The 25,592-nt window shown below is 43.7% G+C and overlaps 1 long non-coding RNA gene across 1 annotated transcript in view; it reads right to left on the bottom strand.

Annotated features, from left to right (window-relative positions):
• Window positions 1–6,781, bottom strand: part of LOC142018497 (uncharacterized) — a 40,482-nt gene extending 33,701 nt beyond the window's left edge. Inside the window, exon 1 of the long non-coding RNA XR_012646835.1 lies at window positions 6,699–6,781. This is a non-coding gene — a long non-coding RNA (uncharacterized LOC142018497). The remainder of the gene's footprint in view (window positions 1–6,698) is intronic.
• Between the last annotated feature and the right edge of the window lie 18,811 nt (window positions 6,782–25,592).

Below are 25,592 nucleotides of genomic sequence, written 5' to 3'. Positions count from 1 at the left end.
CCTTTGCTGTGGCTCTACAAATTTGGCATGATATTCAGAAGGCACCTGGCAAGATGGACAGAAATGGAGGCACCTAAACTTAGAGGACAGTGAAAGAACAAAGAGGAGTCCTGTGGCACCTTAAAAGATAACAGATTTATTTGGGCATAAGCTTTTGTAGGTACAACCTTCTTCACCAGTTGTACTCCATGCCAATGTTTATTTTATTACTTATTATAAAAACTCTTATGCCCAAATAAATCTGTTAGTCTTTAAGGTGCCACTAGAATCCTAATTCTTTTTGCAGATACAGACTAACGTTATATTGTTTGGAGTCACCAAGTTTAGGAACAGATCACTTGAACGCAGAGAGCTGCTTTTTCCCTTTATTCCATCCCACACTATAAGCTAGAACCAACCAAAACCAGCCAGGCTAACTCCCTAATGATCCAACTCAGATAATTTGACAACAACCAGATCTATCAGTGCCAACAACCCAATACACACCATAACACAGCTATGCCTCCAAGACTTGTCACTAGTTAAGGAAAAGGTGTCAGGAAGGAAGAAGACAGTCTCTCAGGAGAAAGATAGGACACCAAAATACTGACTTCTTTCCCCCTACCTTTTTAGAAAGTCTGCAGGGTTACAGTAATATCCATGGTCCCAGCAAAGAGCAAAGACAATTTAAGAATCCATGAAGGCTATCTGGAGACAATGCTATCTGCATACGTAGATGTGTGAGTGAGAAAGGGAGAATACTACAGGTTGAACCTCTCTCTAGTCCTGGACTCTCTCCTCCAGCAACATCTGTAATCTGGCATGATTTTAGTTAGTTGGATGACCACTTATCATGGGTGTGGCCAAGTTTCTGTAGTCCTATAAAGTTTGTTTACAGCCAACAGTTCCGGCTGTCAGTGTTCTGTGCTGTTATTTAGCTGCAGTTTACCTCTAAATGTCTTGTAAGAGCCCAATAAGCAGCAAAAGTGTTGGTAATGCTGCTAGACAATATTGATCTCCCATGGTCCAGCAAATCTTCTCACTCAACACTGGTCAGGTCCCAAGGGTGCTGGATTACAAAGGTTCAACCTGTAGAGTTTAATTAAGATTATATTCAGTAAGAGTCCCTCGGTCAAATTTAAACCCAAAGAGACCAGGACAACAAACCTAAGAACTTTTCTCTCCCGGGCTTTTGAAACTGTAGTATATGTTTGGATTTCATGGAAGTCTGAGTAAGCTTCTTATATAAATTTTCACCTTGCCCTGAATTGTATGTTATTAAAATTACTTAAGACAGATAAGAAAGAAGACTGCAAAGGAGATTTGCAGGGCAAGTGGATTTGCAACAGGGATTAACTTGATCATGTACATTTGAACTGAAGGCAAAGGAATCGGGGGCTGATGCAGCAGTCTCCAGAATGAGATGCCAGATGTGGCAACCTACCAAACAAGTCTCAAGATTGCTGTAGATTATGTTGATATGAGTAATAGTGGTACAGGTATCTCTGCTTACCAGATATAGTGAGTATGTGTATAAGTATAGTTATATATGTACATCTCTGTATATAGAAAATGTTGTGAAAAAATAAGATGCAGTTTAGCTCTTTAAAGGCAGAGGCACATCAAGGTATCAATCAGTAAGTAGGTAGCAAAGTTAACGGTAGTGCTTTGCAGACATTATCTCTTTACAGTCTGTCTGTGCATGAGGTTAGTAACAGTCCTTTCCTTCTGAAAGGGGAAAACTTGTAAAGAAAAGTTATGTTACGACCCCAAAGTCACAGAGGGAGCTACGTTTAGAGTCTCCATTAGAATTTGGGAGCTCCTGACTCTTAGCCCGGTTCTTTGACCACACCCCTCAGTAAGCCCGTTATTAGCTCTCTGACATGAAAGGCAGGATTTTTATGCAAAACTGATCCTCAAACCCTGAAGAAGAAAGTGGAGAAACTATCCACTACAGGTTGAACCTATCTAATCCAGCACCCTGGGGACCTGACTGGTGCCAGATGAGAGAATTTGCTGGACCATGGGAGGTCAATATTGCTTAGCAGCATTATAAACACTTTCACCACTTACTGGGCTCTTAGAAGACATTTAGAGGTAAATTACAGCTAAATAACAGCACAGAACACTGAGAGGCAGGATTGAGGATTGGTGTCTCTAAATAAACTTTATGGGACCATGGGAATCCTGGCCACACCCATAATAAGTGGTCACCCAGCCAACTGAAATCATGTTGGATTATGGATGTTGCTGGACAAGAGAGTCCCAGTTTAGAGAGGTTCAGCCTGTACTAATTTATTAGGGGCTTGATGGTGACTTGAATTGTCCCCAGTACAATGGAATAAGAGCCCAACGTGGGCTACCCAGAACATGAGTTGGATTGGAAGCAGGGCTAGACATTCCACTTACTCCCTTCTGAGATCAGGAAGACAAGATGTTGAATGGGAAAAAGTCTAGGCCCCATTCTGTGCACTCACTGGCACAGGCTAGCAGCAAGTTCTCATAATTTCCACCAGCCCCTGTCTCCTGGAACAGGGTATAGCAAGGAGGGGATTGTGCCTCAGGTGAAACCAAGTTACACATCTGGGGGCTACTCAAAGAGTGACAACTCTTGTGATTTTATTATGCAACTTTCTCTATTAATTATTTTGTTGACGCTCTGGAGCTAGGTGATCAGTGCAGCTCAACTTTCGTTTCTGAACAATAGTTAGTTTATAGCCTTTATGGTTTCAGAGAAAAACTTAGCAACATGGGCAGAATGCAACCTATGGGCACAGAAACCAGAAGTCAGAGAGAATTAACCCAAAATGCATTATTTTGAAACCAGTCTCATGCACTTAAGGGGTTTGCCTCAAGACTGCTGAAAGCTTGGGAATATTCAATGATAACACCTTGGGCCAGTCCTCTGCTGAGGGGTATTCATTAAGCCAATAATTCAGTAAACACCTCCTAGACAAGCAGTGACAGATGAAGTGACACACACTGACCACTTTTTCAACTCACGTACCTGTTGTAACCTTAGAGGTCACAGTTTATATTTTTGGCTGATCTTACAACTGCATCTTAAAAAAGACTGGGCAGAAACCTATGTATGCACATGCTACTTGACAGCCGTCCCCCCCCCGCATCATTTTCCCCACCCAAAGAAAGAGACGGCCTTTCCTTCTGACTCAGCCCCTGCCATTTTACATGGATGACTCGGCACAGACACTGTAAGAGCCAGGCAGCCATCGAAGACCCACATGGAGCTAGCTGCCTCCTGCAAGGTGATTGAAGGTGGGTTGGAGGAGGAGGGGGTGGAGGAGGAGGATGGGGTTAGATAGGGGACTGGGGATGGGGTAAGAGCGGGGGCGAGTGGTGCCTGGCTTTGTCAGAGGGGAGGGAGCTCAGGCGGGTGACTTGCAGGGCTCAAGGGGCTCAGGCTGGCAGGTGGGTGTCTGGCCATGGCAGCACAGGGCAGCTTGAGCTGGCAGGCAGGCAGCTAGCCCCAGCAGCGCAGGGCTTGGGCAGGTGGCACATGGCTGGGGTGCGTGGCTGGTGGGCAGGCAGCTGGTCCCGGCAGTATGGGGCTTGGGCAGTGGGCAGCTGGGCAGCTCGGGCGGGCAGCTCCAGCAGGGCAGATCTCAGGCGGGTGGGAGGCTGGCATGGGCAGCTCTGGCAGCTGGCTGGGGCCGCACCAGGCACCCACAAGGGACCAAGAAAAACTATTTGTGCTTAATTTTAAATAACATTTTCATATCAAGTTTTTGTGTTTATTTTAAATTACAAATTGAATCTTTTGTTAAAGGGATACTGGATGATGGTAAAGAAGGGGGGGCATAAGGATTTCTCAAAAATCAAAAGGGGGCATGATGCCAAAATGTTTGGGAACCACTGATTTAGAAGATTCTAGAGCTCCCCCTTATTACATTTAGTCCTGGTCTATTTGACATTCACACGAATCACACTTCTGCCATGCTGTTGTGCTTTTACAGAAGTAGAAAATTTGGAAGAAATGAGAAAAATTGAGTTCACTATAACATAAGCTATGTGAACCCTTCCTATTTCAGTCTGAAAGGAGGATTGGTTTGTTTTAATTGTCAAATATTTAAAAGGTTCATGCTGCTGAAAAAATCTGGGTTGCCCAAAGTATAGGAGAATCTCATTGCAAATCTCGTTGGTTGCGGTAAGATGTGGCATTCACGGCTCGTGTTGTTGCTGTGCTGGAAAGGTAGGTTTGGGAGTACACCTGGAATTAAGATGCAGCCAAGAATGCAGGGTTGTAAAAGCCCCAAAACAGCAGGATCAATCCTAATCCCACATGCCCATGTTGCTGCTTTTGCTCTTCATGCAAAACTCCCCACAGTCGCCAATGGAAGTTATGGAAAGACATCAAGAAAAGCAAAGAGGACGCTGAATATCAGTATTGGAGATAAACCTGTTCTTACAGTGTTCCCTGTAAGGCTCTAGCCACACTTGGCCAAAACTTCAAAATTGCCATGCAAACGGCCATTTCGAAGATTACTAACAAGGCGCTGAACTGAATATTCAGCGCCTCATTAACATTAGGACGCTTCCGGCCACGGCACTTCGAAAGCGCCACGTTCGAAAGCACGCAGCTCGGTGCGGCTACACGGGGATCCTTTTCAAAAGGACCCCACACCTTTCGAAATCCCCTTAGGGATTCAGGGGACAAGGGGATTTCGAAAGGTGCAGGGTCCTTTCAAAAAGGACCCCCTTGTAGCCGCGCCGAGCCGCGTGCTTTCGAAAGCAGCGCTTTCGGAGTGCCACGGCCGGAAGCGTCCTAATGCTAATGAGGCGCTGAATATTCAATTCAGAGCCTCGTTAGTAATCTTCGAAATGGCCATTTGCATGGCCATTTCGAAGTTTTGGCCAAGTGTGGCCACAGCCTAATTTTTCCATCCATGTGCAGAATCAATTTGTTATGTGCCACAAGCCATATGTGGATGTGAACCACCAGTAAAACAGATGCTGCCAGCTGTGGGCAAAATTCTGGGTTATAGAATGGTGGAGTCAGGAATCCCTCTGGAGGAAAGGAAGGGCAATCTGGTGTCACAGTTCAAGACACTTGACACTTCTAATCCACTCTAGGGTCTAGGGTCTCTTGCCTTCACCTTCCTCTGGAGGAATTGTCACGATCTCACTCTCAAACCAAGCTACTAGGATCCAGATGCCTGTGTGATTCCTCAGCAGGCCCAACTGTTCAAATCCTCCAGCTCTTCTCTCTGGGAGCTATGACACGGTGACATAAAACTACTTTTTTCAAAGTATCATTAATCTCAACAGTTGGTACTGAAGCCTAACCAGAAAAAGTTTTTAATCACAACAACCCATTCATTTGCTTTGGCTTGTTCAAACTTCCCCGTCTTTCAGGACTGGAACCTCAGCCAGCTTCCCTCACCCCTCTTTGTGGGGCAGCCAGGGAGGTTCCCTGTGGGGCAACAACCCCATTCCCAGAGCCCAGAAATGTATGGAGCAGCCGGGAGCCACAGCCGCCCCCCACAGCCAGGGACTGTTCTCCACTCTCGTACCGCCAACGCAGGGCAGCAGCCCCCACAGGGCATCCACCACTGGATCCAGGGAGCATCTCTGCAGCATTCCGGGAGCCTGGTGGCATGGGGCAGCTGGCAAAACCCCCCATCCCCTTCTATAGGTCCTGGGATGGCAGCCCCATTCCAGCACCTCGTGGCATGGGGAAGCCAGGGAGCTGCACTTGCTTGGCAGCTGGAGTCGGGGAGCTGACCCCAACCCCAGGTGTTCTGTATTTGGCCTAGGGAAATATGGTCACCTTACTCTGTCTCCTCCTTGTTACTACAAAGTTCTTTGTTTCCCTTTTCCTGACTAAATTTCCTCTTCCCCTGCACCAGCTGGGGACAAGGGAGAAGCGGGAAGGGAGTCTCAGCCTGGTCCTGAGACAAGCTTCAAAGGGAATAGCAACTGCATTCTTCCTATGAATGGAGTGATCTGAAATTACTAGTCTCCCTGCCAGTCTATGTGCTGTATGTTTTTGTTGGATTATCTCCTTTGTAACCATACCAACACAAACACAAAGAAATGAACAAATAGTATTATAGCATATTGATATCTTCCACACCCTTCAGGTCTGGTATAGGCAAAGAAATTCATATATAAAAGATGGTGCACTGATCTCTAAATGAGCATCAGTTTCTCGATATACATTTTCACATTAAATAAAAGTGTACTTAGGAACAGCACTTGCCCCTGGTCACATGGAAGTTGCAATGTTCAGTGCATCTTTAAAGCAACTGGAGAGAGAAGAGATCCTAGCTGGATAAAAATCTACACAATTTGTTTGCCTTTGATACTGTTCATCTGGTTCCTTAAGCACATTTTCCCAGCTCGGGAAATCTTGAGAGAAGGGACAATACTGATAGTATTTCAGTCTGGTTCTAGAAGAGCTCTCTCATTTTCTTCTGTTACTTCTGTAACTTAAATGAAACCTATTCAGCCAAAGGCTGGGAATGCAGAGGGCCAGACAGTGAACCCCTGGCTCACACTAGTTACACACACCAGTTAGTCCATTGACTTCAGCTGATGAACATTAGAGAGAAAATCAGGGTTCCACATGTACCCTCTTTTAAGAGCCTGACTTGTACTTTACATTGACCTCTTTTAATTAGAAGTTTATGGCACTTTCTCAGTCTCCTCATGATCTTTGCATTAGAACACAAAGGATGTTTTCCCCTCACCCCACTTACCAGCCATCTTTCAGCAATTGGTGTGTCTAGTTTTTACATTTCCTGAGGAGCTGGCCCAGCATTTCCAGAGTGCTTTGAAATCCTAAAATAAGAGAGAAGACGTTCAGAAATTACTTTATATTGGTAGTGTCAAGCAGGCTTCTTCCATAGTTCGTAAGTTTACGGTGGTGTTGCAGCTGTGGTGGTCTTAAGATATCAGAGAGATGAGAAAGGGGAAAGAACAGCTTTTATCAGACCAACTTCTGTTCCTGAAAGGCAAGCTTGCAGGCTACACAGAGCTTTTCTTCGGGTCTGGTTCTTTTAACCCAGACCCAAAGAAGATCTCAGTGTAGCTGGGAAGCATGTCTCTCTGATGAACGCAAGTTGGTCCAATAAAAGAGTTAGCTCACTCACCTTGCCTCACAGTTGGCAAGTGATAAGGAACAAATGAGACACAGAATCAGTGATACCTTCCTCTACTCCTCTAACGACAGAACGTTGCAGAACCAGTCAAGAGTTCCTCATAACATAAAATCTCCAAACATCTGTATCCTCCAAAAATGTAAAAAAAACACACACAAAAAGCTGTAAGAAGGTTAAAACAAATAGAGGAATTACAATCTTCTTTAAGTTCTATAGGGCTTGTGATGCACGATATGTAACAGAGGTTAAGGAATATTTTTAATTACATTTTGTTATGACAGTTTTCTGTGAGAGAAGTATTCCTGCATTTGCCACTGGCAAGGAAACCTTTCAGAAACGAGGGAGCCACTTCTTTCTTTCAAGGCTCTTTCACCAGACTCCAAGGCCGTGTCTACACTAGCCAAAAACTTCGAAATGGCCATGCAAATGGCCATTTCGAAGTTTACTAATGAAGCGCTGAAATACATATTCAGCACCTCATTAGCATGCCGTGTCGCTCATCTAGACGGGGCTCCTTTTCGAAAGGATCCTGGCAACTTCGAAGTCCTCTTATTCCCAGCTGCTCATAGGAATAAGGGGACTTCAAAGTAGCTGGGGTCCTTTAGAAAAGGAGCCCCATCTGGACGAGCTGTGCAGTGACGAGCTGTGCGGCGGCGAGCCACGTCAATTGCAAAGTGCCGCGGCCACCTGCATGCTAATGAGGTGCTGAATATGTATTTCAGTGCTTCATTAGTAAACTTCGAAATGGCCATTTGCATGGCCATTTCGAAGTTTTTGGCTAGTGTAGACGTAGCCCAAGTTACTGTTCCCTGCCTTAGTGAAGAGAATATCTTGCAGTTTCACCATGAAATAAAACTAGGCAAGGCCATTCTTTGGGTGGGGGATGTGATACTAACTTCAGCTAAACAAACCAGCAGGCATGTAGCACTTTAAAGACTAACAAAATTAAGTGATACATGACTGCTGCCGCTTTTGGTTAGAATACAGACTAACAGGACCACCTCTCTGTTACTTACTTCAGCTAGATAGCTTGTCTCCTCTAGGATTTGACAATGAGATAACTGCATTGTTGTAAAAGCAAAGATCAGTAACACAAAGGTACAACGGGATAAAGACCATAGAGTGGTACATTACCAGTACATTTTACAGTTGACACAGACTGCAGATTAATTATCACCCTTCCTGCTCACCAGTTCCCAATCCACAGAGGTGCTAAAATTTATCCATCCTAGGTTTTAATGAAATCTGCAAAATTCCCAGCAAAGTTTGCAATCTCCCACCTGTGGGCAGAACAGTTAGGTAGGCTGCTTTTTAGTGATTTGGTCCTCCAGAGCAAAAGAAAGAGGCCAAAACAAAACAGTTCATACTTTCTGGGCTTAACAGTCTTGTGCCTCACTGACCCAGGACTAAGCAGACTCTTGTCCCTCCTTAGCTAAGGAGTGTCTTCTTTGTTTCTTCCCCAGCCGCCTCTGCCACCGGAAGGGAGCAATAGGAGACTTCTTCCCACGCTTACTGGAAATGCCACCAGAAGACCACTAAACAACTCTGGCAGCTTCTGTTTTGGCCAGCACAAACGGGGAACCTCAAGAGCTGGGTGAGGACACATGTACAATAGACTCTTCTTATTCCTGGATCAGGTACCAAGGGGAACCTGTAAACAACCAGTGGGTTATGCAAGCACAGTTGCCACCCACCACCACTTCTCAAGCTCACACTCCTGAGCTACCCCTGGCCTTTTCCTTCACATTCTTCACCTTGCTTAGAGTTCTCTGTTCTTTTCCCGTCAGTCCCTAGGCCTCCTTCTGGACCTTTTCCTCAGACTATTTTGGGGTATTCCCCCAGTTCCCATGGTGAAAACCCCCACTATAAGTCTGACATCTCTCCCCAGTCCTACTAAAATTAAGCAAACATCTGCTTTATATAATCTTGCAAACACCTGCTGTTCATCACATGTTTTTTGCACTATATTTCACATTAGTCTCTCTGGATTACATCCCTCAGAATTATCTCATTCTATGCTGAACCAGGAATAGGCAGTCCTGTTTAATGAGCCAGTGAATATCCTGTTACAATGAGAATCTCCACTGTATTTTCTAGAAACTTGTAATGTAGCAGGAAATCAGGCAGGCAAAAATTAAAAATGCTGTACAGTGAAACAGAGAGTAGTTTGAGGAACAATGTTGTTTTCCTAACTTTAGTAAAGTTCCTTGTTCCTTGTTAGGAGAGAACAATTCTTTCAGGGCTGGTATATCATTGTCACGCATGTTTAGCTTTTGCAAAATTGTACATAGAATACTAGAAGTGGGAGGAACCTTGAGAGGTCACTGAGTCCAGTCCTCTGCCCTCATGGCAGGGCTGAGCACCATTTAGATCATCTCTGGCATGTTTTTCTAATGTGCTCTTAAATATCTCCAATTATGAAGAATCCACAACTTCTCTAGGCAATGTATTCTAGTACTTAACCACTCCGACAGTAAGTTTTTCCTAATGTCCAAGCTAAGCTTTCCTTGCTTCAATTTAAATTCATTGTTTCTTGTTTTAGCATCAGAGGTTGAAGAGAGTATTTTTCTTCCTTCTTCTTGTGACCCCCCTTTTAGATACTTGAAAGCTGTTATCAGGTCCCTTTTTAGTTTTCTCTTTTTCAAACCAAATAAACCAAATTTTTTCAATCATCCCTCACAAGTCATGTTTTCTAGTACTTTAATAATTTTTGTTGCTCTTCTCTGGGCCTTCTCCAATTTCTCCACACCTTTCCTGAAATGTGGTATCCAGAATTGGACACATTACTCCAGGTGAGGTCCAATCAGGACACAGTAGAGCAGAAGAATTACATCTCATGTCTTGCTTCCAACACTCCTATTCAGACATACCAGAATGGTGTTTGCTTTTTTCGCAGTAGTGTCACATCAGTGACTCATATTTAGCTTGTGGTCCACTAGGACCCATAGGTCCCTTTATGCAGTACTCCTTCCTAGAAAGCCACTTCCCATCTTGCATGTGTGCAACTGATTATTCTTTCCCAAGTGGTGTGGCTGATGTGATTAGGTCCTTTGATGGTGTCTCTAGTACAGATATGTAAACAGAGTTGGCAATGGAATTTGTTACAGGAATAGGTTCCTGGGTTAGTGTTTCTCTGGTATGGTGAATATTTTATTGAGGTTGGGTAGATGTCTGTAGGAGAGGACTGGCTTGTCACACAAGTGAAACTGGATGAATAGCATACCCATTGAAATGAGAGTGAAAAATCCATTACAATCAACATACTACACAAATTAGGGTGAGAGATTGTGTCACAGACACACAAAGAAACTGAGAAACCACCTAATCAGCATCCTACGTAACAAAACAGGAGAAAATGAAGAACGAAAACTCCAGACTAGAAACTCTCATAAATAACCAAGTTTCCAAACAGATTGTCACAGGGCAGGACTTTACAAACACAAGACAAGCTATTCACAATGCGCACTTTACCTCCCTACAGAAGAAAAATGGCAACAAACTATCTAAACTCCTACACGCCCCAGGGAACTACAATTATGGTAACTTCAACTCACCAGAAACATTGTTAATCTTTCCTACTAGGGACTTAGCCCAGCAAAAGAGTCTGTCCTATCTCGGGACTCTCTCTCTTTCCCCCCACGCCCACACACAATACAGTTCTGTGATGACCTGGAAGCCTATTTTTGTTATCTCCATCTGAAGGACTTCCAACACACCAATGAACATCGCACTGACACACAAGATCCCTCCTACCAACACAAGAAGAAATATTATACAGGGACTTCTCCTGAGGGTGACAAAGACAGTCTGGACTTCCACACTTCTGCAAATATGCACAGGCTGACACTGTGAACGAACATCGTCATGTGACACGGAACCTCTTCTGTGCATAATGCAATATCATCCACAGCCTCAAAAAACACTCTGACATTAAAATCAAAAAGGCAGACAAAGTCAGTGCTGTAGTAATCATGATTCGGTCAGATTATGAACAGGAGGAAGCTGCAGGGCAACTCATCAGCACCACATTCTATTGGCCTTTTTCCTCTGATCCCATTCAACAAAACCAAAAGAAATCATCAGGTTAAGAAACTCCCTGCTTCAGCACAGGACCAAAACCACACAGACATGCCAAATCCCTGACCAAGAGTATCCTATCTGCCACCCAAGATCATTAACCTGGAAATCCCACACGTCCTATCATTTCTGGCACTGGCACCCTTACAGCAGAATTATCATGCTCTGTTGACTCATGGATGTAGAAACTCTTTACACCAATATTCCACATTAGAATGAACTGCAAGCTGTCAGAAACACTATCCCCAATTATCTCAAGGCACATCTGGTGGCTGAGCTATGTGACTTTTTCCTCTCCCACAACTATTTCAGATTTGGAGACAATTTATACCTCCAAGTCTGCAGCATTGCCATGGACCCCTATATGGCTCCATAATATGTCAACATTTTTATGGCTGACATAGAACAACGTTTCCTCACATCCTATCTCCTGGCACCCCTGCTCTCCTTACACTACACTGATGACATCTTCATCATATGGACCCATGGTAAGAAGACCCATGAAGAACTCTACAGGCATTTCAATAATTTCCACTCCACCATCACCTTCAGCCTGGACCATTCCACACATGAGATCGTTGCCTGACACAACAGTACAAATCAATGATGGTGACAAACATCACTCTATAACAGAAACCCACTGACTGACTATTTTTACCTACATGCCTCCAGCTTCTATCCAAAGCATACCACATGATGCATTGTCTACAGCCAATCCCTAAAGATACAACTGTATCTGTTCCAATCCCACCAACAGAGTGAACAACCATCTTTATCAAGCATTTGTAAAACAATTATCCACCTGGGGAAGTAAAGAAACAGATTGACAGGGTCAGATGAGTACACAGAAGCCAGGGACTTCATGATAGGTCCATAAAAGGAAAATAACAGAACACCACTTTTCATCATCTATAGCTGTCAGCTTAAAGCCCTCCAGTGCATCACTCACAATCTACAACCTATACTGGAACATGCATCACTCTCACAGGCCTTGGGTCCAGTCCTCTCCTACAGACAGCTGCCCAACCTCAAGAAAAGACACACCAGCAGCCACATACCACACCATAGAAACACTATCCCAGGAACCTATCCCTGCAACAAACCCCATTGCCAAATCTGTCTATACAAGCAACATCATCACTGAACCTATCCACATCAGCCACATCATCAGGGGCTCATAAATCAGCACATGTGATATATGCCATCATGTCTCAGTACTGCCCGTCTGCCATGTTCATTGGACAAATTGGACAGTCTCTGTGCTAAAGGATGAATGGACAGAAATACAACATAAGGAATTGGAATACACATAATTAATAAGGGAATACTTTAACCTCTCTGGACATTCAAGAATGGATTTAAAAGTATCCATTCTTCCAAAAAAGAATTTTATCACAAGATTACAGAGGGAGACATCTGAATTGGAATTAATTTACAAATCTGATACATTTAACTTGGGCTGGAACGGAGAATTTAACTATCTTATGCTCTGTAAGGGCATTTTCCCCATGCTTTGATTTTCACAGGAATGGGACAAAGCCTACTTAATTTGCTTCATCAATGGGTCCCACTAGTGGCAGGTACCACGTTTTCCCCCCTGCCCCCCATCCCTCCCTGCTATATGAACCATGGATTCTATTTTTCTACTCCGTTCATCTTTTACCCATGAATGCTCACAACCTAATAAATGTGTTAGTCTCTAAGGTGCTTATTATTTGTGAAGTAACTGACTAAACTCACTACCCCTCTGAGACTATCATTTCATATTCTCTTTCACCCAAGCTGCCTTCTCCTTTCAAATTCTGAACTGGTTCCTCCTCATTTTTTAAAATCAAATCTAGAACTGCCTTCCCCCACTAGCTTTCTCTGCACTGTGAAATAAATAATTGTCTCCACTACATTTACAGAAACTTGTTGGATAATCTGTGCCCTGCTGTGTTAGTTTCCCAACAGATGTCTAGATAACTGAAGTCTCCCATCACCACCAAGTCCTGTTCTTTGGATGATTTTGTTAGTTTTTTTTTAAAGCCTCATCCACCCCTTCTTCCTGGTTAGGTGGTCTGGAATAGACCCCTTCCATGACCTCTCTCTTATTTTTACCCAGAGATTCTCAATACATCTGTTTCCTATAGCCATCTCAACCTCAGTCCAAGTGTATATATATGGTGAGTTGAGGTTACCATAGTTTAATATATAAAAGCAATACCTCCTCCCTTTTCCCCCTACCTATACTTCCTGAGCAAGCTGTACCCTTCTGTATCAATATTCCAATTATGTGTATCATTCGACAAAGTCTCTGTAACACCATCTTTGTCATAGTTGTGTTTATTTACAAGCATTTCAAGTTCTTCCTGCTTAATCCCCATGCTTCTTGCATTTGTATACAAACAGCTAAGATAGTGATTTGATTTTGCCCCATTTCTCCTTTACTTCTGCTATTGCAGTCGCCTCCCCCCAGTTTTTGACCCACCTCCCATGTCTCCACGTTTTTCAGTTACCAGTGCACTTTGGTCACCTGGCCCTTGTCAAACCTACTTTAAAACCCTCCTCACTAGGTCAGCCAATCAACATCCAAATACTCTTTTCCCCTTCCTTGATAGGTGGACCCCCATCTCTGCTGAGCAGTCCTCCTCCTTGAAAGAGCATGCAGTGGTCAAGGAAGCCAAAGGCCTCCTGGCAACATCACCTTTGGAGCCAGGCAATCATCTCCAGGATGCATCTGTCTCTGCCTGCGTCCCTACTTTTGACCAGAGATCAAAGAGACACCACCTTTGCCCCAAACTCTCTCACCTGTGCACCCAGAGACCTGCTCAGTGTCACACCTTGCAGTATCATTAGTGCCTACATGGATACAACATTAAGGCTACGTCTACACGTGCACCGAACTTCGAAATAGCTTATTTCGATGTTGCGACATCGAAATAGACTATTTCGATGAATAACGTCTACACGTCCTCCAGGGCTGGCAACGTCGATGTTCAACTTCGACGTTGCTCAGCCCAACATCGAAATAGGCATAGCGAGGGAACGTCTACACGGCAAAGTAGCACACATCGAAATAAGGGAGCCAGGCACAGCTGCAGACAGGGTCACGGGGCGGACTCAACAGCAAGCCGCTCCCTTAAAGGGCCCCTCCCAGACACACTTTCATTAAACAGTGCAAGATACACAGAGCCAACAACTAGTTGCAGACCCTGTATATGCAGCACGGACCCCCAGCTGCAGCAGCAGCAGCCAGAAGCCCTGGGCTAAGGGCTGCTGCCCACGGTGACCACAGAGCCCCGCAAGGGCTGGAGAGAGAGTATCTCTCAACCCCCCAGCTGATGGCCGCCATGGAGGACCCCGCTATTTCGATGTTGCGGGACGCGGATCGTCTACACGTCCCTACTTCGATGTTGAACGTCGAAGTAGGGCGCTATTCCCATCCGCTCATGGGGTTAGCGACTTCGACGTCTCGCCGCCTAACGTCGATTTCAACTTCGAAATAGCGCCCAACACGTGTAGACGTGACGGGCGCTATTTCAAAGTTACTGCCGCTACTTCGAAGTAGCGTGCACGTGTAGACGCAGCCTAAAAGTTCACATTGAAACATAGGCCTTGAGTATCTGTCTCTTTCTTTCCTTTACATGGCATTTGTGCTCTTGAGTATGTGCCAATACAAGTTCAGCCTCTCTCGGCCAGCATTCTCTCATCCAGCAGGACAGTCGATGTTACTGCACCAAGGAGCACCCAGAACAGAGAGCTCCAGCTGTGTGGGGTGCCATGGAGGAAGTGGGTGCTGGTGGCAGCAAACCTTGCTGGCTGCCTGCTCTGGGGAGTGCTGGGGCAGCCCCAAGCCAGGGAGCCAGGTTGGGGACCCCAACTACCAGTAGCCCAGTGGGGTTGGGGAGCCCCACTGTGCCTCACCAGCAGCCCCAGTGACTAACCTGGGGCAGAGTCTCATCAACAGCTCCACAACCACAGTGACTCCAACCATGGCCAGGGATCCACAGCAGCCCTGCAGGGGAGCCCTGCAGGATTTCCCCTCCTCCCCAGCTCCAGGCAGCCTGCCTCCCTGACCTCCCCTCATCCAGCAAATGCCCTTGTTCAGGACCGCTCAGGTCCCAAGGGTGCTGGATGAGGAAGGTACAACCTCTATTTGTTTTCTAACGATTGTCTCTCCTATAGATGACTCTTTGCTGAGAAGTCTGTCTTCACAAAATAATTTTCCTCCTCTAAGTAATTAAACACTGGTTTACCCCAAATATGTACTTGATTGTTGTCTTACGGTGAAGAAGAAAAGTCACATTAAACAGCTTTGCAATAAATCATAGAGGGTGCATCTACACTAGCCGGCTACTTCGAAGTAGCCAGCACAACATCGAAATAGCACGCGTCGCATCTACACTTGCCATGAGCTATTTCGACGTTGAAATAGACGTTAGGCGGTGAGACATCGAAATTGCTATGCCCATCTGAAGATGGGAATAGCGTCCTACTTCGACGTTCAATGTCAAAGTAGGGTGTGTGTAGATGATCCGTGTCCCGCTATATCGAAATAGCGGGGTCCTCCATGGCGGCCATCAGTTGAGGGATTGAGAGACGCTTTGTCCAGCCCCTGCAGGGCTCTATGGTCACCGCATGCAGCAGCCCTTAGCCCAGGGCTTCTGGCTGCTGCTGCTGCTGCTGCTACTGCAGCTGGGGGGTCCATGCTGAGTGCACGGGGTCTACAACCGGTTGTCGGCTCTGTGGATCTCATGCTGTGCAGGCCGAGTTTGTCTGGGAGGGGCCCTTTAAGGGAGCGGCTTGGGGCTTTGCTAGCCCCTTATTTCGACGGAGAGCACTTGTGTGTGTGGACGCTCTGCATTTCCTTCCGGGGCGGCTCCTTTCGACGTTCTCCATCGCTACTTCGACGTTGAACATCGATGGCACCAGCCCTGGAGGACGTGGAGACGATAAGCGTCAAAGTAGCCTATTTCGATGTTCTTACTTCGAAATAGGCTACTTCGACATAGTGTGCTAGTGTAGACGTAGCCAGAGAGAGGTTTATTATCTTCAGCTAAGTCAAACCCTGAGTTATTATTTTAACTGAGTTGGTCACAGAAGTAGTTTTACAACCTTACTATCCCGAAGACTAGTTTTACTGGCTGATTGCTGCCTGCAGCTATTAGTTATCTTTTTGAAGTAACCATTTTCAGGTATTCTGAAGGAATTTTTATCTTGAATTTCCCTCATCAAGATTAAACTGCAATGTTTTCAACTTTGCAATTCCCACAACTAAAGTTTCTTAACCAAATGATCAAGTATAAACCTACAAACCAAGAGGAAAGGATAAAATAATGTGACTTTACAAAGCAAAAGAGCAAGACCAGTTCTGCCAGAAATATTCACAGGTAGCGTTATATGATTCCATATTGATAGGCCTTGTTCACGAGGGTTATCATATTTGACCTTTCAACAAAGGGGACACCCCTAAAAGGAAATGTATCTGTATCAGTATCTACCAACTCACATTGTATTAATGTGCTAGATATATTATTATTCATTAATACAATGTGACTTGGTACATAGTGTTACAGATGCACTCCCTCTCCAGAGGTGTCTTCTTTGTTGCATGGTAACCCTATAATGTTTGCACAGGAGATCTGTCATAATCCCAACAGGAGGTGGTGGTCAGATGTCTCCATAGCTGTGCCAATGCAAACTCCTGCTGTAGACTGGCAAAAGCACCACATCATTATCTGCACCTCCACTACTTATCCTGATTGACTCACATTGGTGCAGACAGTAGCTTTGTCTGTCAACACTAGACAACACTTGGGCAGCAACACAGGTAGTTAATATGTCTGAAAACCCCACTCACTGCAAATCTTTCCCTATGTTTTGCCATGCAGCCTTAACGCAAATCTCAAGCTCCTGGTGTCTCAATTTCCTTATCTAAAAATGGTAGTAATAAAACCTGACTTAAGCCATAACAAGACCAACATAAATCATTGTTTGCCCCTTGCCTTGAAGTGCTAATCCTTTTATTATTGCAGAGTTGTTGTAGGCATGCTGGCCTCAGGATAGGCAAGAGACAGGGTAGGTAAGATAGTAACTTTTATTGGACTAACTGCTGTTAGTCAAAGTACAAGCTTTCAAAAATACGGAGTTTTTCAGGCCTGGAAAATCTGTGCGAAGTTGTATTTACTTCCAACACCATCCATTCTTTTCCTCAATTGTGAAGAACTCCGTGTATTTGAAAATCTTCTATCTTCCACCAACAGCAGGACAGCAGTTGGTCCAACAAAAGTTACTATCTTACCTACCCTGTCTTTCTTCTGAAAGATATTATAGAATCATAGGGCTAGAAGGAATCACGAGGGTCATACAGTCTACCCTTCTGCTAAGACACAGGGTTTGTTGATGACTACCTGGCATCTTTTTGAAAAACCTTTGTGAAAGAGCTTCTACAACTTCCCTAGACAGCTTATTCTATTGTCCTGCTATTCGTATAGTAAGCAAATTTTTTCAGATAAAAGTTTTTTTCTAATTACCTCACCCATCTTGTCTCTTATCCTGGGACTTACACAGCCTCAAGAATCATTTTGAGATTTGGAAACACTGAAATACTGATTTTTAAGAAGTACTTTGCACTTTTGTTTTATGCTTGATGTTTTGCACTAGATACTGATTGTCCTGCAATGATTTAATGTCCAACTTCCTTCCCAAGTGCAACTTGTAAAATAAGGAAATCCTGCGTGGAAAAATACTGGGGAGTGTTGGCTTTATTCCTTTTTCCCAGGCATAGAAATCCTATCTTGTTTTGCAAGATAAAGACATATTAACTTGAATTTATTTTTAAAATCTAGATACAGGAAAACAGAAAATGCTAAACCACTACAGTAAATACATTATGGCTTTAATTAAAAAAATGCAGCAACTCCATATCAAGTCAGTCCTGTGGACTTTACTCAAATATTGCCTAGTTATAGATTAACTGGCTACTTTTTAAACAAAATGTTTTCATTCCAATCTTTAGTTAAATATTTAAAAAAAGTGTTTGGAGTGGGCATGATGTACGTTGGAAGTACATCAGCCAGAGAGATTGTTTTCATTTCCATCTCCTACCTATGTTGTTAACTGAATTGTACTGCAGCAGGGTTAAGGATTGTTCAGGAAATGGAAAAATATCCTGAAACTTGCAAACTTTATTGGCCAGATACTGTACTGCAGTTCTTAGCAATGCCATGACGAGCCCAGCCCCCTTTGGCTTCACTCCCTTTGATGATGAGGCCAGAAAACACTTTTCAAACTCCCAGTTTGTTGTTGTCCAAGAGGAAGTTGTACTCCCCATTATACTATAATCTCTATAATTGTTGGAGTCGGGAGGTGACAGCCTTTCATTTTCAAAATTGTTAAAAACAAAACTTTCCATAGAAACTCCAGATGCACAGACCAACCATTTTTGCAATGACCTTATAATATTTCTAATAAACTATTATCTACCCTATCTATTATGCATCTGAACCTTGTTTTGAACCCCTGCTGCAATTGTCCTATGAGGCCCAGGTTCTCTTTCTCTCAAGTAGTTGTTGTCAATTTCAAACTCAGTGATGTGTATGAATCATTCAAAAAATTCTTTCTAATTTGCTTTATCTTGCATTTGTTAACAATTAATCTACCATTATGGTGCCTATTCACCGAACTTTCTAAAGTTCTCTCTAAAACTCTTCCTTAGCATTGACTAACCCACATAATTCCTGGCTGTAACTAGCCTCCATTCTCTGAAATCAACACAGTGCTTCTGAAGAGAAATTTGTATTTGGAGTTAACTTGATTGCAACAAGTGGTGGGTATTTAAATTAACATTTCCTGGAGGAGAATACCTCTGGGCCACCCCACTGTATAGCTTTCAGTGTTTTCTGTTCAAATTTGACCCTCTTGGTGCCACTCAGCTAATGCAAATGAGCTGAACAGAAGTTCAGATCTCTCTCTCAGGATTGTCTCGGAGTCACCAGTGAGTGAACAATAGCATACAAGACTCTGTGTGGTATTCACAAAGATTAGGAACCTAACTTTAATTACCTTTGTGAATCCCACCTCTTGGTGTTTTGGGGTGGGAGATGTCTAGAGCTCCAGACAGTGATGCTGCTGCTCAAAGTAGTAACGCCGTGGGGTTGCAACAATTTAAGTTACAACTCACTAGTAACTAATCCAATTACTGTTCACTGCAAATCAAAACACCCTGTGTAACTCCTGGGAGTGGGGTCCAGTCCCCCACTCTCTTGGAGTGGAGCAGCCTGAGAGTGGTACAAGCCGTGCTACCCCTGGAATCTGTGCACTGGTTGCCTCTGCCGGGCCTAACCATTGCTGTGAAGTCAAGCCATAAATCTGTTTGCCAAGTGGTTGTGCTTCCCTTCTTACTCACAGGAATGAGAAAGTTTGCCCCATTTAAGAGGGCACTTCAGTGTTGCTCCCTGCACCCACACAAATCTTGGACACAAGGCTTGACACAACCTAAGAGGGCATTTTGTGAGTGTGCCATGCCACACTATTATCAGGGCATCAGTAAGTAAATGGCAGTTTCCCTCAGCAAGAAAGGAGAAAGCTTACTTAAATCACTCCTTAAGTATCACAAACAACAAACAGCCCTGTAGCACCTTAAAGAATAACAAATTTATTAGATAATCTGAAGAAGTGCTTCTTACCCATTAAAGCTCATAACCTAATAACTCTGCTAGTTTTTAAAGTGCTACAGGACTGCTTGTTATTTGTGAAGCTACAGACTAACAGGGCTAGCTCTCCTAGACAATTTACCATCCTAAAGTATCAGTACTGAAAGGAACTTAATTTTCTCTGCTTGCATATTTGACACCTTAAGGAGCAATATTTATCTGGTTCCATTTTAGCCAAGGGCAAAGTCTCTCTTTGAAGATAAGAGTAATAACATGTCATGCTTCAGAGCTGTATGTCAGGAAAGATTTGTCCTCTCTCTAAAATGCTACAAAGTCAGCCACCTGAGTTGTACAGTTCCCTCCCACTTCCCACAGATTTATTAAAGCTAAGATTCACAACTGCCTTAAGTGCATGCTTTCACCTGAACAGATGCAATGATAGTCACCCACTAGATTTAACAGATCAATGGTCAGCTTCAGTATGAGCAATCCTAGTAGGAAGCCTGAGGCCTGGCCCACACTTAAAAATTAGATTAACCTCACTACATTGTTTGGGCTGTGGACACTCTCAAACATCTATATTGCTACTGCTCTGAAGTCAAGCCATAAATCTGTTTGCCAAGTGGTTCTTACTCATGGGAATCAGAAAGTTTGCCCCATTTAAAAGGCTTTTCAGTCCTGCTCGCTGCACCCAGACAAATCTTGGACACAAGGCTTAAGAGAGGGCATTTTGCTATCACAGGGGCTTGGTTCCTTGAAGACTGGGGGTGCTCAACACCTCTGCCCATTTAATTGGTTAACCAGTTAAACCTAACATTTAGCCAGTTAACTAGTTAAACAGGATTTTACATCCCTGCTATGCACCCACTATTTTTTTCCTATGGATGCTCTAGCCTGGCCCTAAGAGCACCCATAAAGTCAGCCCCCATGGGGACTAAGGTGGCATCATTATGGTCCACACCTTCTATATAAACAGAAGAGGCTTTTCTGTTGATGTAATTCATCCACTTTTCCAAGAAATGGCAGCTAGGTTGACCTATCTTTGTCTGCACTGGGGGATTAGGTTGACATATCCATGACATTTAGGCTGCAACGTGTTTCACAGCCCTGAGCAACACAATTACACCCAAAGAGGATGGGGATTTCTATTGACAGTGGGCTACATTCTGAAGTTCTCATCTGAACAGAAGTTTTTATCTGAGTAAGAACTAAATACAAAGGGTGATATTCTGGTCCTATTGACATCAATGGCAAAATTCCAATTGACTTGAACAGGACCAGGACTTTGATCATATTGAATGAGAACTTTGCATTAGGGTGCCTATATAGTTGCACCCTTGTTTACTTGTTCAAGGATTTCTGCTCACTAAGTTGATTATTAGCGAAAATTGATAAAGCTGGCTTAAAATTTTCTGACAGGATACTTTTTCATCTGAAATATTAACTATTTAATTAAATTGAAATGTTTCTAGGTATCATTTGATTTTGTCAAGAAATGAAAAGTTCCATTTTGATAAGGTCAAAGCATTTCATTTAGTCCTTATTATTGAGTAATACAAGGTAATACAATAGTAAAAATTAGATGTTTTGAAGCTATCAAAACAATACTTTGAGGAGGTCATTCTGATATTTCTGATTTTTGAAAAATTTCTTGATTTGAGACTTTTGAAAGTTCCAATTTTTTGTTGAAATTTGTGAGGAAAGGACATTTGGATATGTTGGAATTTCCCATGGAACGGGAAATGACTAGACAATTAAGAGTGTAAGCAAAAAAACATTACAGAAACTTTGTTGCCAAGACTCACCCAAGGAACCTGATTGGCCTTGACTCATTCAGGAGAATCTGCCTGTTTTGCCAGAGCATGTCTAGTTACCACAACCTACCAAAGTGAAAAAAGCAATTGGCTTGATGTGTGACTTTCAAAGGAACATTCACATTATCTGATACCAAAAGCCAGGTGCTGCATCTGAACACAATTTTATTATACCTCAAAGGAAAACCTGGGGTAATGCAAACAGTTTTCATGTATCAACTTCCATTTAAAACCGGTGCTGGAGTAATGATCCAGTGGGTTATACTTCTGGTGGTAAATGCAATGAATCACAGAATGAAAGTCTCAACTTTTTATAGTTATTAAAGATCTGATAATATCTGACACATATGGTGAATGTTAGTTGCAGTACTCGGGGAAAATCCCTATGAGGAAATGACCATTGAAGATGAGTACCTACATAAATTCCTCTGTAGTCTGAACGGCTATACCATTGGCTTTTACTTGGTTTTCTAAAGTATTCAGTAGTGTTACTCTGGGCTATTAAACAGCTACCATATTCCATCCAAGAGTTTACTTCCAGTGTGCATTAAGCAACAGCTGTATACAACTAGGCTACATCTACACTAGCACACTACATCAAAGTAGCCTATTTCGAAGTAAGAACATCGAAATAGGCTACTTCAACACGTACCGTCTACATGTCCTCCGGGACTGGTGCCATCAACATTCAACATTGAAGTAGTGACAGGGGATGTCAAAAGGAGCCACCCCGGAAGGAAATGCAGAGCGTCCACACACACAAGTGCTCTCCATTGAAACAAGCGGCCAGCAAAGCCTGCGGACGGGGTCACAGGCTGGACTAGCCCTTCTGGGGCAAGAGCAAGCCACTCCCTTAAAGGGCCCCTCGCAGACACACTCGGCCTGCACAGCATGAGGTCCACAGAGCCAACAACCCATTGCAGACCCTGTGCACAAAGTATGGACCCCTAGCTGCATCAGCCAGAAGCCCTGGGCTAAGAGCTGCTGCACGCAGCAACCATAGAGCCCTGCAGGGGCTGGACAGAGCATCTCTCAACCCTTAGCTGATGGCCACCATGGAGGACCCTGCTGTTTCGATGTAGTGGGATGTGGATCGTCTACACACGCCCTGCTTCAACGTTGAACGTCAAAGTAGGGCGCTATTTCCATCTCCAGATAGGAATAGCGATTTCAACATCTTGCTGCCTAACGTCGATTTCAACATTGAAATGGTGCACAGCGTGTGTAGATACAACGCATGCTATTTCAACGTTGTGCCAGCTACTTCGAAATAGCCAGCTATTGTAGACGCACCCCTACAGTAATAACATTTCAAGATGATAGGTACTGCATAGCAAAGGTATATGATAAAAAGAAGCTTAGATATACTTGAAATAACATATGGCAAAGCATTAAAATGACATTGTTCAAAATTGAAAAGGATTATATAGTTCGTTAAACCTCAGAAGTACATGAGGTAGAAGTTAGGGTAGGGCGATAGGAGAAGGCGGCTTTGTAAAATCTCTATGCCCTCTTCATCAAATCCTATCCTGGGGCATTTAAAATAAAGCCTTCTGAGCCTGAAAGGATTGAATCATCCATCCTACACTGAAGCAGACAGATGGCTAAACCATTATTATTTATATACAGGTGAGCAGGGCATTTTATATGCAAGCAGAGCTCAGTTTTGATCTCCCTTGCACTAGAGTAAATCAGGAATAATCCCAACAGAGTTGCAAAATGGTTAAAAACAGTGAAGAGTGAACTCTGTGAAGCATGAATCTGTGCCACTGATTACAGTCTACATTAAACGCTAAATAGACACTTAGTTGGGATGCGTCACTGGGCAAATACACAAAGATAGGAAGGGTACATGCAAATAGCCTTCAACAGCACCCAGCATTGACCATAGAAAACCTGGTCCAAACCACAGTTGTAGCTACCTGAGCACAAGACTCCAGAAGGTTCAGGGAGGGCAGAAAGATGGTCATGGAGGAAAGCATTTTCATGTGGGGAGTAGCAATGGCTGTGTTTTGTGTGCGTGTGCGTGTGCGTGTGCGTGTGCGTGTGTGTGTGTGCATGCGCACATGCTACTGATTCACTTCCCACAAGCATTAAAGCCACGATTAGATCCATTTAAAGCATTGGTAAGCTTAATTCGTTTTAACTTGTGCACATTAATGTCTTGCCTTCTGCTATATTCTTACCCTGTATAGACAAGGCTTGATGGAGATGATTTATTCCACTTGTGCTCAAAGACCTGGGGGCACCATTTGGATGCTGTTCTCCGTAGAATGCTAGAGAATGACAACACAGCACAATGCTTTTTCCTTCTCCAGAACAGCTGGTTCCTTTGCCCCAGACATATTCCCTACTGGGATGTCAATACAGAAAACAGGACATCTCTTGTCACTGAGGAACAGAATCAATGCAGACAGCCCCTATATGCAACAAGTTTCAAGTTTAATACTTATTACTGTGGACCCAAAGATTTCAACTATCTTATGCATTACACGGATAATTTTCCCACTTGGCTATTCGCAGTAGTGGCAGACATCCCACTTAACTTAGAGACACTTTGCAAAGGTTTTTTTTCTGTTCCCCCCACTACCAGTCTCCTTCCTCCCATCCTGCTGATTCATCAGGGGGTTTTTTTCTATCAGATTTTTTCTCTGTTATCAGTTATTCTCCAGATCTGAAGAAGTGGGCCTGTCCCATGAAAGCTCATGACTTAATAAATAACATTGTTACTCTGTAAGGTGTTACAGGGCCGCTTTTTTTGGTTTGGTTCTAACAGACACATGTGCGAGTAGCTCTATTCACATCATTAATCCCATTAACTTTGCAGATTTGGGGGAAATCTGCTGGGAGGCGAGAAACGGTCCTACAAGGCAAGATGAAGAATGAATCCCTATCCTGGAGCACCTTATAATTTTCTGTGAAATCTATTCTACTTTCACTTTTGATTCCACTCTATTGGGAGAGTAAACTTTGGGCAGGGAGTTTTTTTCCAGAAATGGGATGTGAGTTCCCAAGTGAGCAGGGACAAAATAGAAATCTGGATATGGCAGCATTTAGCACTTGGCTTTTTTTGCTTCCAGTCACCTATTGACTAGGAGCTGTTTTGATCAACCCCAATACTGAAATTTCTCTGTTACAGCTTCACTGGCTCCACCAATTAGGAGGAAAAGGTGGTGCCCAAGGATCTATTTTAGGGCTCTCCTGCGCTGGACAAATACAAGGTTGTCCCTGTCTGACAGGGCAGACTCTGCCCTAAGCTAGTCCTGAAATGTCAACATAAAGTGAATTCAGCTCTTGCTGTGGATTACAACCAACATGCATCTGCACTGTCAATAGGTTCATACTGCTACTGTCTGATTGTCAGAGCATTAGGACTGGTACTGTCTGACCATCAGAGCAATATCTCCGCAAAGCTAGTCAGGACATTTGTGGCCTGGCCTACAGTTTTTATACTCCGTTGGCTAAGGATGTGATTTTTTTACCCATATAATGCTCAAGTATCTAGCGTGGATGCAGCTATACTGCTGCAAAGATGCATTCCCAACAGAGTAGTTCTTTCTAGCAGAGTAACTGCATCCACACTAATGGGCACTGTACTGCTTTAACTATACAGGTACAACTTGCTAATGTGAACAAAGTCAGAGTGGAAAAGACAATTTTGAGAGTTTAAACAGGAAAGTTGGAGGGGAAGAGAAGACATCCTCTCCCCCCATGCCAAAGGCTACAGTTTTACAAGGAACAAGGAAAGGGTTGCTAAAAGAGGGAGCTATTCAAAAGTTATGTAGGTGAAAAGCATTTAAATGAGCCTCCCCATCTATTTTTCAGCAGCACTGCCGATGCAGGGGAAAAAAAGGCAGATCTCAAGGACATCCTGGTATTGCAAACACGAAAACGGGATTTTTGTGGCTGTGTTTTCTATGTGCCGACTGTTGCTGTAGGATTGTTGATGTGCCTCGTCCCCTCAC

This window comes from Carettochelys insculpta, chromosome 10 (genome assembly GCF_033958435.1).
Source record: "Carettochelys insculpta isolate YL-2023 chromosome 10, ASM3395843v1, whole genome shotgun sequence".
NCBI classification, from domain to species: domain Eukaryota; kingdom Metazoa; phylum Chordata; order Testudines; family Carettochelyidae; genus Carettochelys; species Carettochelys insculpta.
The sequence above is the reverse complement of the archived record's forward strand: the minus strand, read 5'-3'. Positions and strand labels throughout refer to the sequence as shown.